This window comes from Carcharhinus amblyrhynchos, chromosome 15 (assembly GCF_965287045.1).
Source record: "Carcharhinus amblyrhynchos chromosome 15, sCarAmb.v2.hapA, whole genome shotgun sequence".
Classification (NCBI taxonomy): domain Eukaryota; kingdom Metazoa; phylum Chordata; class Chondrichthyes; order Carcharhiniformes; family Carcharhinidae; genus Carcharhinus; species Carcharhinus amblyrhynchos.
Window position 1 is genome coordinate 70,480,586 of NC_137338.1, and position 12,703 is coordinate 70,493,288.

Below are 12,703 nucleotides of genomic sequence, written 5' to 3' on the forward strand. Positions count from 1 at the left end.
CAGCAGTGCTATTGTGCCACCACGTCACCCTTTAATTTTAATAGTTTCAGTCCTTGGGTCAAGCTGCAAATAAATAACTTATTTTCAAATACAAAAGTCTTATACTTAAGTGGAAATTGGATGAATCACTTTCAGTTGCAGTTCTATCCTACAGACTGTGCTCAGCTTGACTTGAAAGCTGTGTTTGATAACATGGTTGAGAGCAGGCTGAACTTGGGTTCAGGTAAGCAATATAACATCCCCTCCTACATCTATATAAGCCTGAGACTTGATTTAAAATTCAAATTTGTCTACTGGCACTTAAGTATAAATATTTAAACCATATCCATGCCATCATGAAATCACTCCCTTTACCTCTCTAAGATTGTCAATCTCTGCCCCTGCTTCAGCTCAGACCCTGCTAAAACCCTTGTCCGTGATTTATATCTGGACTTCATAGAATCCTGTAGTGCACAGAGAGGCCATTTGGTCCGAGTCCGCACCAACCCCCCCCCCCCCCCCCCCCCCCAACAGAACATCCTTCCCAGGTTGTATCCCTGTAACTCCACACATTCACTCCGCCAATCATCTAACCAATTGACTTGACTAACCCAGTGCTTTTCTGGCTGGCCTCCCACCTTGCAATCCCATAAATGTAAATGCATCCAAAGCTCTCCTGCACATATCCAAACACTCATCATGTTCTGTTCACCCAATACCCTCTCTGCTTGCTGACCTATTAGCTCCTGGTCCGGCCATGGTTCATTTTTTAAAAATTCTCATTGCTTTCCAATTCATTTGCACCTTCTGCACTCCTCCAACTCTGATCTATTAAGAATCCCTGATTTTCATCACGCCAGATTGATGGCTGTGCCTTCATGGGGGCCAAACTTTTTAATTTCCTCCCTAAACCCTTCTGTGTCCTGCTTCTCCTTGAAGACACCCCTCAAAACCTACCCCTCTTCAGAAGGCTTGGTGAAAAAAATTGTCCAGTTACACTGCTGTAAAATGGGACATTTTATTACTTTAAAGACACTATATAAATGCAAGTTGTTATTGTACATTAGGTAAATATTGGCATAATATTACTAATTGTAGGGCCTTGTATGCAAAGTACTACCCTCAGATAAGAACAAGTGAACATTACTAACCTGGTAAGGGTATAATTGCGATATTCTGTATTTTGTCCTTTGTGAATCCCATTTTGATCACTCCCCTATTGTCTGTCAGGATCCTAAGCTCTGGAGATGTCTCCCTAAACTCCTCACCCCTCTTGGACATTTCTTAAAACCTACCTCTGACCATGCTGTTGGCCATCTGTCCCAATACCTCCTTAAGAGGTTTGGTGTTAGGTGGCATGATGGCACAGTGGTTAGCACTGCTGCCTCACAGCACGAGGGATCTGGGTTCAATTCTCGGCGTGGGTCACTGTCTATATGGAGTTTGCACCTTCTCCCCGTGTTCCACGTGGGTTTCCTCTGGGTGGTCCAGTTTCCTCCCACAGGGTTAGGATGATTGGCTATGCTAAATTGACCTTATTGTCAGGGGGACTAACAGTGTAAACATGTGGGGTTACAGGGATAGGGCCTGGGTGGAATTGTTGTTGGTGCAGGCTCAATGGGCCAAATGGCCTGCTTCTGCATTGTGAGGATTCTATGTGTAAATTTTTGTTTTATAATGTTCATGGTAAAATCCCTTGTTTTATAGATGCTATATTGTTGCTCCTGGTAACAATACAAGGTCTGGGAATATAACCAGGGCAGCTGAGGGCCATTGCCTGTGAGATGTCCCAAACTCTCCTTGTATCCTAGGTACCCACGAGTACAGGAAGGGCTCAGTTGCTTCCTAAACTTGCATGGGGGCTGGACACACCGCAGGTGATATGAAAAACTGAAAGTTGTCAGGATCTCATATTCTATGGATATTCAGCATTTAGAGATTAAAGGAGGTCAACAAGGGGGTGGTCATTCACAAGGTAGTGCAGGAATCCTCCAGGAGTATGGTACTCTGAAACTGAATTTATTTTGATTCCCCAAGGTGGGGTGGGCAGGTACACTGTCTAGAGTACATCCGTGGCATGTTGAAGCATGTGGCCGAGATTCTTGGTGTTGTAATACACAATCATTTCTACAACCATCAATGAGAATTCCACATGGCAAGTTATTCTGGCAGAGGACATCACTGAGAGGACATCACTGAGAGGGTGCAGAGAAAGACAGCCAGAAGCTTTAGCCCATGTGCGGATGAATGACAGAAGTTGGAGTCTTGACATCTTCCACAGTTTCAGGTGCTAAGATGGAAACCGAAGAGCAAAATCTCAAAGGTGGTTGTTGCTGGATTACTCCCAGTGCCACATGTTAGCGAATTTAGGAGCTGTAAGGTAAAACTTGGTTAATATGTGGCTAGAGAAATGTTGCAGGAGGGAAGGCATTAAATACTGCAGGCATTGAAACAAGTTCTAAGCAGAGGGGAAGAAACAAGATGAGAGGGGGCACCCAAAGGCCATTCCAAAGACCTGGTGAGTTCTTGCAGTTTATCTTGTAAATGGCACATCCTGCTGCCACTGTGTACTGGTGTTGTGACAAGTAAAGGATTAAGGATGTGAATATGGTGCCAATCAAGTGGACTGCTTTGTCCTGAATGGGCTTGAGCTTCTTGAGTGCATTTGGAGCTGAGCTCATCCAGACAACTGCACAATATTCTGTCACAATCCTGACTTGTGCCTTGGAGATCATGGTCAGGCTTTGGAGCATCAGGAGACAAAGCTGGAACATTTACTATCTTCAGCAAAGCAGATGATACATCTCTTCCCCCTCCTGCAGTCCCCAATATCACAGATGCCAGTCTTCAATCAATTCAACTCAATATGGACCTTGACAATCTACCATCGGTATCAAAGACTTGTGCTCTAGAACTAGCTACACCTCTAGCCAAGTTCCAGTACAGCCATAATGCTGCAACATGGAAAAGGTGAGTCCTGTCCATTGAAAAAAAACAAACAAGGCCAACCTAGCCAATTATTGCCCCATCTACTCAATTTTCACCAAAGTGATGGAAGGTACTATCATAAGGCACAACACAGCAATAACTCTCTCACTAATGCTCAATACGGTTTCTGCCAGGGCCATTTGGACCTCATTACAGCCTTGGTCCAAACATGTGGAGAAAGAAAGCTGAACTCCAGAGGTGAGTTGTGAGTGACTGTCCTCGACACCAAGTCAAAATTTGGCTGAGTGTGGTTATGAGGAGCCTGAGCAAAACTGAACTCAATGGGAAATCAGAGGGGGGAAACTCAGCATTGGGTGGAGTAATGCATAGAAAAGAGCATAGTTGTGATTGTTGGGTAACTCACTCTGGACTCCCTAAAGTCTGCCCACTATCCACAAGGCACAAGTCGGGAGTGTGAAAAAATACTGTAGATTTGTCTAGCTGCATGCAGATCCAACTACACTCAAGAAACTCAACACAATGCAGGATAAATTGCTCATGTGATTGATCATAGAATCCCTACAATGCAGAAGGAGGCCATTTGGCCCAACAAGTCTGTACCAAACACAATCACACCCTAAGCCCTATCCCCATAAACACACTTATTTATCCTGAAGTCCCCTGACACTAAGGGACAATTTAGCTTGGCCAATCCACCTAACCTGCACATCTTTGGAGTGTGTGAGGTACCCAAGCAAACAGAGGAAACCCACGCATGTGTTGAGAACATGCAAACTCCACACAGATTGGCACACCATTCGCAAACTTAAAACATTCACTGCCTCCAGCAGTGTGTACCATCTATAAGATGCGCTGCATCAATTCACCAAGGTTCCGTCGACAGCATCTTCAAATCTATGACCTCCGCTACCTAAAAGAGCAGCAGCACGTACATAGGAACACCGTCATCTGTAAATACCCTTCCAAGCCATACACCATCCTGATTTGGAAATGTAATCACTGTTCCCCTACCCTCACTAGGTCAAAGTCCTAAGTTCTATCAGGTTCTCCCTAACAGCACTGTGGGTGTAGCCACACCACATGGACTGCAGCAGTTCAAGAAAGCTGCTTACCATCCCCTCCTCAAGTGCAATTAGTGATGAGCAGTAAATACTGAAAGAATACAAAAAAGGGATGAATCTCTTGGTGCAGAATTCCCAGCTACTGGCCTGTTCTTGTAGTCAAGATATTGATATAGTCTACTTCAACTTCTGGTCAATGGCAATCCCAGGACATTGCTAGTTGAGAATTCGGCAACGGCAATGCCATTGAATGTCAAAGGGAGATGGTTAGATTCTCTTTTGCTGCAGATGGTCATTCTGTGGCACTTGCGAGAGGCAAATATTGCTTATCACTTGTCAACCCAATCTGATTAGGGTAACTGTTCTCCTTAATATTTACCATTGACCTGTACTTAGTTGGACTGACAAGAAACTGGGAAATGCAATAAAACAGCAAGAGGACTCTCAGGCTTCAGTACACAGACTGACTAGCAAATCAAAGAACAAAAAAAAATACAGCACAGGAACAGGTTTTTCGGTCCTCTAAGCCTGCACCAACTATGCTGCCTGACTGAACTAGAATTCCCTGCCCTTCTGGAGACCATATCCCTCCATTCCTATCCTATTCATCTATTTGTCAAGATGCCCCTTAACTGTTTCCACTACCTCCCTGGCAGTGAGTTCCAGGTACCCACCACCCTCTGTGTAAAACACTTGCCTCATACATCTTCTTTAAAACTTGTCCATCGTGCTTTAAATCTATGTCCCCTAGTAACTGACTCTTCCATTCCGGGAAAAAGCTTCTATCTACTCTGTCCATGCCCCTCGTAATCTTGTAGACTTCTATCAGGTCACCCCTCACCCTCTGTCGCTCCAGTGAGAACAAACCAAGTTTCTCCAACCACTCTCATAGCTAATGCCCTCCATGCCAGGCAACATCCTGGTAAATCTTTTCTGTACACTCTCCAAAGCCTTCACATCCTTCTGGTAGCATAGTGACCATAATTGAACACTATATTCCAAGTGCAGCCTGAGTAAGGTTCTACAAAGCTGCAACACGACTTGCCAATTTTTAAATTCAGGGACCCGGCCGATGAAGGCAAACATGCTGTATATCTTCTTGACTACCTTTTCTGCCTGTGCTGCCACTGTCAGTCATCTACGTACCTGTACACCCAGATCCCTCTGCCTATCAATACTCTTCAAGGTTCTGCCATTTACTGTACATTTCCAATCTGTATTAGGTCTTTCAAAATGCATTACCTTGCATTAGTCCAGATTAAATTCCATTTGCCATCTCTCTGCCCAAGTCTCCAACCAATCTATATTCCTGCTGTATCCCCTGATGGTCCTCATCGCTATCCGAAAATCCACCAAATTTTGTGTTGTCCACAAACTTACTAATCAAACCAGTTACATTTTCTCCAAATCATTTATATATATTACAAACAGCAAAAGTTCCAGTACTGATCCCTGAGGAATGCCACTTGTCACATTTTGCCTGGGCTCACAAAATCTCACTAATTGTCCTGGCTGGAGACAATACACCTCTCCTTAACCTGTGCTTAATGCTCTCTCCACTCACATTGTCTGCCTCTTTAAGACTCGATTACCTGTTAAGGTTCACATTCCAACTATTATTTTGTAAATTGAGTATGTGTCTACATATGCCCTTTTGTGAACAGAACTCCCACTCACCTGATGAAAGAGCAGCTTGTGCTACCAAATAAACCTGTTGGACTTTAACCTGGCGTTGTGAGACTTCTCACTTTGTAAGCTTCAACAGACCTTTCCAGATTTTGTTCTCTGACTGTCTTAATACTCGTTAGTAAGAACTGAGAAATTGTTTATTACAATTACTTTATTTCTCTGTTCATAGAGCTTTGACAGAACCTCCCAAACACACACTACTTGGCAGGATAAGGTCGGTAGGTGCATTGATACACAAACACATCAGCTAAATCTACATATAAAAGCAAAATGTCCAATTGTTTGTTGACATAAGATGATACATTGAGCAAAGGGGCATGTGGTGGAAGAGCTAACATCTAACCACCCCTGCTAGGTGTCTATCCTCCTGGCAGATGATCCTGCAATTCTGTCTATGCTATATCCCTGCTGATAACGTAACTTTAGCCAACAGAAGCCATGCATTCCAAAATAGATGCAACAAATTTGTGTCATAAATCCCTAACTACCTTTCATATTTGATTCATTTGTTTCTTCTCTTTGTCTCATATAAGATAGGTTCTGAGATATTCCACAGTATTACAGCATCAATGAAGAGGCTACCCTAAAATAGTGACAGAAAGCAACAGGTAGCAATTATAGAATGGGAAGATGTGGAACCCAGAGCGAGACTTTTGACAGAGAGCAACAGAATGCAGGAACATACCATGCCTGCGGTAAAGGAACTAAGCCTCTTTAAGGGACTTTAATCTGCAGTCCTCATCATAATTGAGACAGACACAGAATATGATGTTTAATTTATTTATTATTATCACAAGGAGGTTTACAATAAAAGTTACTGTGAAAATCCTAGTTGCCACATTCCGGTGCCTGTTCGGGTATATTGAGGAAGAATTTAGCATGGCCAATGCACATAACTAGCATGTCTTTCAGACTGTGGGAGGAAGCCCCAGCACCCAAAGGAAGCCAGACAGACATGGGGAGAATGTGCAGACTCCAGATAGACCGTGACCCGGAACTGAACCCGGGTCCCTGGCGCTGTGAGACAGCAGTGCTAACCACTGTGCCACCCTCGAATGGCATTAGATGCGAGGTTTGTGAATATTGTACTGCAAACAGAAAAAAAAAGTTGCTCAAATGGGAAAGTATGACTGTCACTCATTTGTGAGCCACCTGACCCAGAGAAGATTCATCTTATCAGAAGAACAAAATCAAAACACTAACAGCTGAGTCAGTTTACCAAGAAATCTCTTTATTTTTGCTCAAGAAGGAAGGACTTTGAATGTGGTCTCCCTTGAAATACATAATTTCAACAAACCTTGAAGATGGAGGTAACAACAATGAAAATTTACAAAATGCTGGTACAGATGTTGTCTTTTGACATCTCTGATGAAATATTCAAAATATTAACAAACATCAAAAGGTAGATTTTGACCTTGAGAACTTTGAGGATGTAGAAAATAAGAAGCAGAAATTGCATTGTAAATTTAATGAAATTAGAGTCGCGCCAAGTAGATGAAGATAAATTCATTGTGAAAATTAAGTTTTTGAGTACAATTTTAAGTGAATTTAGATACATGTGCTTCATATTTGTGGGATTAAAATTGTTAATAAAAAAGAGGAAAGGAGGTTATTAAGTGAAGTGTTGAATTAAATTTGTTGGAAATAAAAAATGCTTCAAACAAAATACTTCATGGAAACATTTTTGTGGTCTGATTTTATACCCATCTCATTCAGCAGGCAAATATTTCAGTTTCTTATTTCAGAAACATTTTCTTCAACTTATTTTCTGGACATAGCAGGGTAGCCCAACTTATTGGCCCAGCCTTGACAGCAGCACCAATATTTTGAGAACCATGAGCAAATGCACTGAACTACAGGGGATCCAATTACTTTTATAAAGGCAAAGGCAGCAGCACTGTACAACTGTTCAAACATGACATGTGATTAGACTTGATGTTCAGGCCCCATCTGCTCAACCAGAGTTGGGAACCTTAATGATGCAGTTGATGTCACCCTGTGGTAGACATTCATTATCCTATCAGTTTGTTCAACTGGGCAGCTCCTGTGCTTGCCACAACAGTTTGGTTGCTGCATCTACTTCCAAACTAAAGCCCTTAGCATTAGGGCAGCTAATTGGGTGATACTCAGCTGGCCCCTGAAAATACTTCTTTCATGAATGTGGGAAGTGGGTATCACTGACAAAGCCTGAATTTGTTGCCCATTCTTAACTATCCTTGAATTAGCAGTGCGGTGGCACTGTGGCCTCACACACCTGGGACGTTGGTTAAATTCCAGCCTCATATCACTGTGTGTGGGGCCTGCACATTCTTTCCACGTCTGTGTGTGTTTCCTCTGGATGCACCAGTTTCCTCCCACGTCCTAAGGAAGTGTAGGTCAGATGGATTGGACATGGTTACGGGGGTTGGTGCAGACTCAATGGGCTGAATGGCCTCCTTCTGCACTGTAGGGATTCTATGGTTCCAACTGAGTGGCCATTTTCAGAGGACAATTAAGAGCTAACCACATTGCTGTGGATTTGATGTCACATGTAGGTCAGATAATAGGTAAGGATAGCAGATTTCCTTCCTCAAAGGACACCAGTGAACCGGATGGGTTTTTATGATAGCCAATGGTAGTTTATCACCATTCCTAAGGCCTATATCCTAATTTCAATAATCATATTTTAATTCCACCAGCAGCTGTGGTGAAATTTGAATCCAGCCCCCTTGGATCTCTCAATTACTCACCCAAGAACTACTTTTACGCTACAATCCCAACCCCCTCCCGCCCACACCTTGATTGTGGACGTTCTGAATGTATGTTACAGCATCATGCAAAGAAAAAGATAACTAACTCCAGGATGGTAATGTTTTTCAACTGGAGTTCCTTCCAATCCATCTGAAAATTGTATTAACTAAAGAAACTGAACAAATAAACAGAAAATAATTAGGATATGCTAGCAACATATAATGTATAACGTATTATAAATGTGGTATTTAGCAGTATTGCTGAATTGTATTAGCCATAATAATGGAATTAATTATTTTGAATTTTCTTTATAATGTATTCATGGTGTGCAGGAAGAAGGGAAAGAGGAATAGAGTGCTAGGAAACTCAGAACAGGCAACATCTCTGTAGAGAGAGACAGACAGAGAGTTAACATTTCAAGTCCAATATAACCTATCTTTAGAGCTGAAGAGAGCAATGACTTTTCTTCCCAACTTTGGATGCTGTCAGATCTGCTGTTTTTTTCCCAGATCTCCAGCCTCTGCAGTTTTTTTGCTTTTATCTTATAGAATCCTAGGATGGTTATAGAACAGGAGGCCATTTGGCCCATTGTGTCTGTGCTGGTTCTCTGCAAGAGGAATTCATCGAGTGCAAGGGCCTTGCCTTTTCCTATTTGCCCTGCTTGTTTCTTCTGTGTTCTGCTGTGGAATACAGCTATTCACCTGAAGTCTGTTACTGGCTTCCATCAACATTTACTGAGGGCAGTGTCTAATTTATTATAAAATTGTTGTTACTCATGCTTAATTTAATCTTTTTATTTTCTTCATTTTGAAACCACTCATAATTCCAGTCAAACTCCCATTATTTCCTGGTCCAATCATGATTGATTTTTTTTGCATATCTTCACACTTTCTTTCCCTTTGTAGAATAGTGGGAAGAGATGGAAGGATTTCCGAGCTGATTATCAGCCTGCTGAACCACATCATAAATGCTTCTCCTGTGGCCGACAAGCTCGGGTGTTGGACTTGATCATGGACTTCTGGTTCAGAGGTGGGGACGCCACCTCCGTGCCTCCTTATTTAATTGAAACCCTGAGAAATGTCACCTGAACCCCTTCAAACCACAGAATTATTACAGCAGAGGAGACTCATTGTGTCTGCATTAGCACACAAAATGAGCAATTCACCTGGTGCCATTTTCCTGCCTTCTCCCTGTAACCCTGTTTCTTTTGAATGAATCATCTTTAAATGCCTCGATTGAATCTGCCTCTATCACACTCTCAGACATTTACGATAAGATGTGTGACAGTCATACAGTACTGAAAGGCCCTTAGCCCATCAAGTCTGTACTAACAAAACTACTCGAAATCTACAGTCATCCCACTTTCCAGCACTTGGTCCATAACCTCAAATGTTATGACATTTGAAGTGCCCATCCACATACTTTTTAAAGATTGTGAGGTTTCCTTTCTCTGCTACCCTCCTATACAGTGCATTCCAGACTCCCACCACCCTCTGGGTGAAAACACTTTTCCTTAGATCCGTTCCAAACCCCCTGCCTCTCACCTTAAAAATTATGCACCTCATTACTTACCCTTCAACTAAGGGGAACAGCTATCCACCCAGTCCAGGCCACTCATAATCTTACATCGCACACCTCAATCAGGTTCCCCTCCCCTCAGCCTTCTCTGATGTAGAGAATACAATCGGAACCTATACAGCCTCTCTTTATAGCTCACATGCTCATGCCAGGCAACATAAGAACATAAGAAATAAGAGCAGAAGTAGGCCATCTAGCCCCTCGAGCCTGCCCCGCCATTCAATAAGATCATGGCTGATCTGTCAAGGCTCAGTTCCACTTTCCCGCCCTCTCCCCATAACCCTTAATCCCCTCTCTTATCAAAAACCCATCAACCCGCGTCTTAAAAATATTTAGCGAGGCAGCCTCCACCACTTCAACGGGCAGAGAATTCCAGAGATTCACCACCCTTTGAGTGAAGAAGTTCCTCCTCAACTCCGTTCTAAACCACCCCCCTTTTATCTTGAGGCTGTGCCCCCTAGTCCTACTGTCTTTTTTGAGCAGGAAGAGTCTCTCCACCTCTATCCTATCCATCCCATTCATCATCTTATACGTCTCAATGAGATCTCCCCTCATTCTTCTAAACTCTAACGAGTACAAGCCCAGTTTATTCAGCCTCTCCTCATAGCTCAACCCCCTCAACTCCGGTATCAGCCTAGTAAACCTCCTCTGCACTCCCTGCAAGGCCAAAATATCTTTGCGCAGGTGCGGCGCCCAAAACTGCACACAGTACTCCAGCTGCGGCCTCACCAATGCCCTATACAGCTGCAGCAAGACCTCCCTACTTTTATATTCAATCCCCCTCGCTATGAAGGCCAGCATCCCATTCGCCTTCCCGACCACCTGCTGCACCTGCAAGCTGGGTTTTTGCGACTCATGCACAAGGACCCCGAGGTCCCTCTGCACCGTCGCCTGCTGCAGTTTTTTGCCCCGTAAGTAATAGTCCTTCCTACCATTCTTCCTACCAAAGTGGACCACCTCACACTTGCCAACATTAAATTCCATTTGCCATTTCCTGGCCCATTCGCCCAGCCTATCTAGATCCTTCTGCAGACTCTCCACACCCTCCGCACAATTTGCCGTTCCCCCAATCTTGGTGTCATCAGCAAATTTCGACACCCTACACTCGGTTCCCTCCTCCAGATCATCTATATAAATGGTAAAAAGCTGAGGCCCCAGCACCGACCCCTGGGGCACTCCACTAGTCACCATCCGCCAATCCGAATAGCACCCGTTGACCCCCACTCTCTGCCTCCTATTTGACAACCAATCCTCTATCCACGCTAACACCCTGCCCCCAACTCCATGTACCTCGACCTTCTGCAATAACCTCTTGTGAGGTACTTTGTCAAACGCCTTCTGAAAATCTAGAAAGACCACATCCACTGGCTCTCCTCTATCCACTGCCCTAGACACATCCTGGTGATAAAAGTAAAACATTGCAATGCTGGAATCTGAAACAAAAACATAAAATGTCAGAAAATCTCAGCAGGTCTGACAGCATCTGTGGAGAGAGAATAGAACCAATGTTTCGAGTCAGGATTACCTTTTGTCAGAGCTGAAGACAAGGAAAATCTGACAAGATTTATACTTGGGTGGCGAGGGGGTGGTGGGTTCCTGCAATTAGAGTCATAGAGGTTTACAGCAATGGAAACAGGTCCTGCGGCCCAACTTGTCCATGCTGCCCTTTTAAAAAAAATTGATAGGAGTGCCAAAGACAAAAAGAATGTAAATAGTGATGATAAGGTAGAAATGGTGCTAAGAGCGTCCATTAAGAGATCAGAAAGTGTAAGCAGTAGAACAAAGGAATGCAGCAGATGGCCTTAGTGAGGTGATGGGAGGGGTGAAACAAGATAGGAAGTGAGATTTTGGAAGTGGAAAAATGAAAATAAAAATATAGAATAATAAATTTGGATGAATAAGATGAAAAAAAAATGAAATAAAGAGAGATGGAGTGGCAGACAGAGTTCATGCTCTGAAGTTGTTGAACTCAAAATTCAGTCCGGAAAGTTGTAAAATGCCAAATCAGAAGATGATGTGCTCCTCCTCTAGTTTACATTCGGCTTCAATGGAACATTGCAAAAGACCAAGGACAGATATGCGGGCAGAAGATCAAGGTGGGTGGTGTGATGAAATGGCAAACGACAGGAAGGTCTGGGTTCTGCTTTCCACAGACCAAAGGTGACTCTCCTCTGCACCCTCTCCTTCCTCTAATGAAGCATCCAGAACTGCACACAGTCTCCAGTTGTGGTCTAACCAATGCACTATATATCTCTCTGTTCTCATAATTGTGTGTGTATGTGAGATTTACAGCTTGTATTGTACTCAAAATATAGAACCCTCCCCCCCAACCCCAGGGCTACCGATAAGACGTCTCACAACACCAAGTTAAAGTCCAACAGGTTTATTTGATAGCACAAGCCACTAGTTTTTGGAGTGTGCTCCTTCATCAGGTGAGTGGGAGTTCTATTCATAAACAGGGCATATAAAGACACAAACTCAATTTACAAAGTAATGGTTGGAATGCGAGTCTTTACAGGTAATCAAGTCTTAAAGGATCAGACAACGCGAATGGAGAGAAGGTTAAGCACAGGTTAAAAAGATATGTATTGTCTCTAGCTAGGATAGTTAGTGAGACTTTGCAAGCCCAGGCAAGTTGTGGGGGTTACAGATAGTGCGAGATGAACCCAAGATCCCGGTTGAGGCCATCCTCATTTGTGCAGAACTTGGCTATCAGT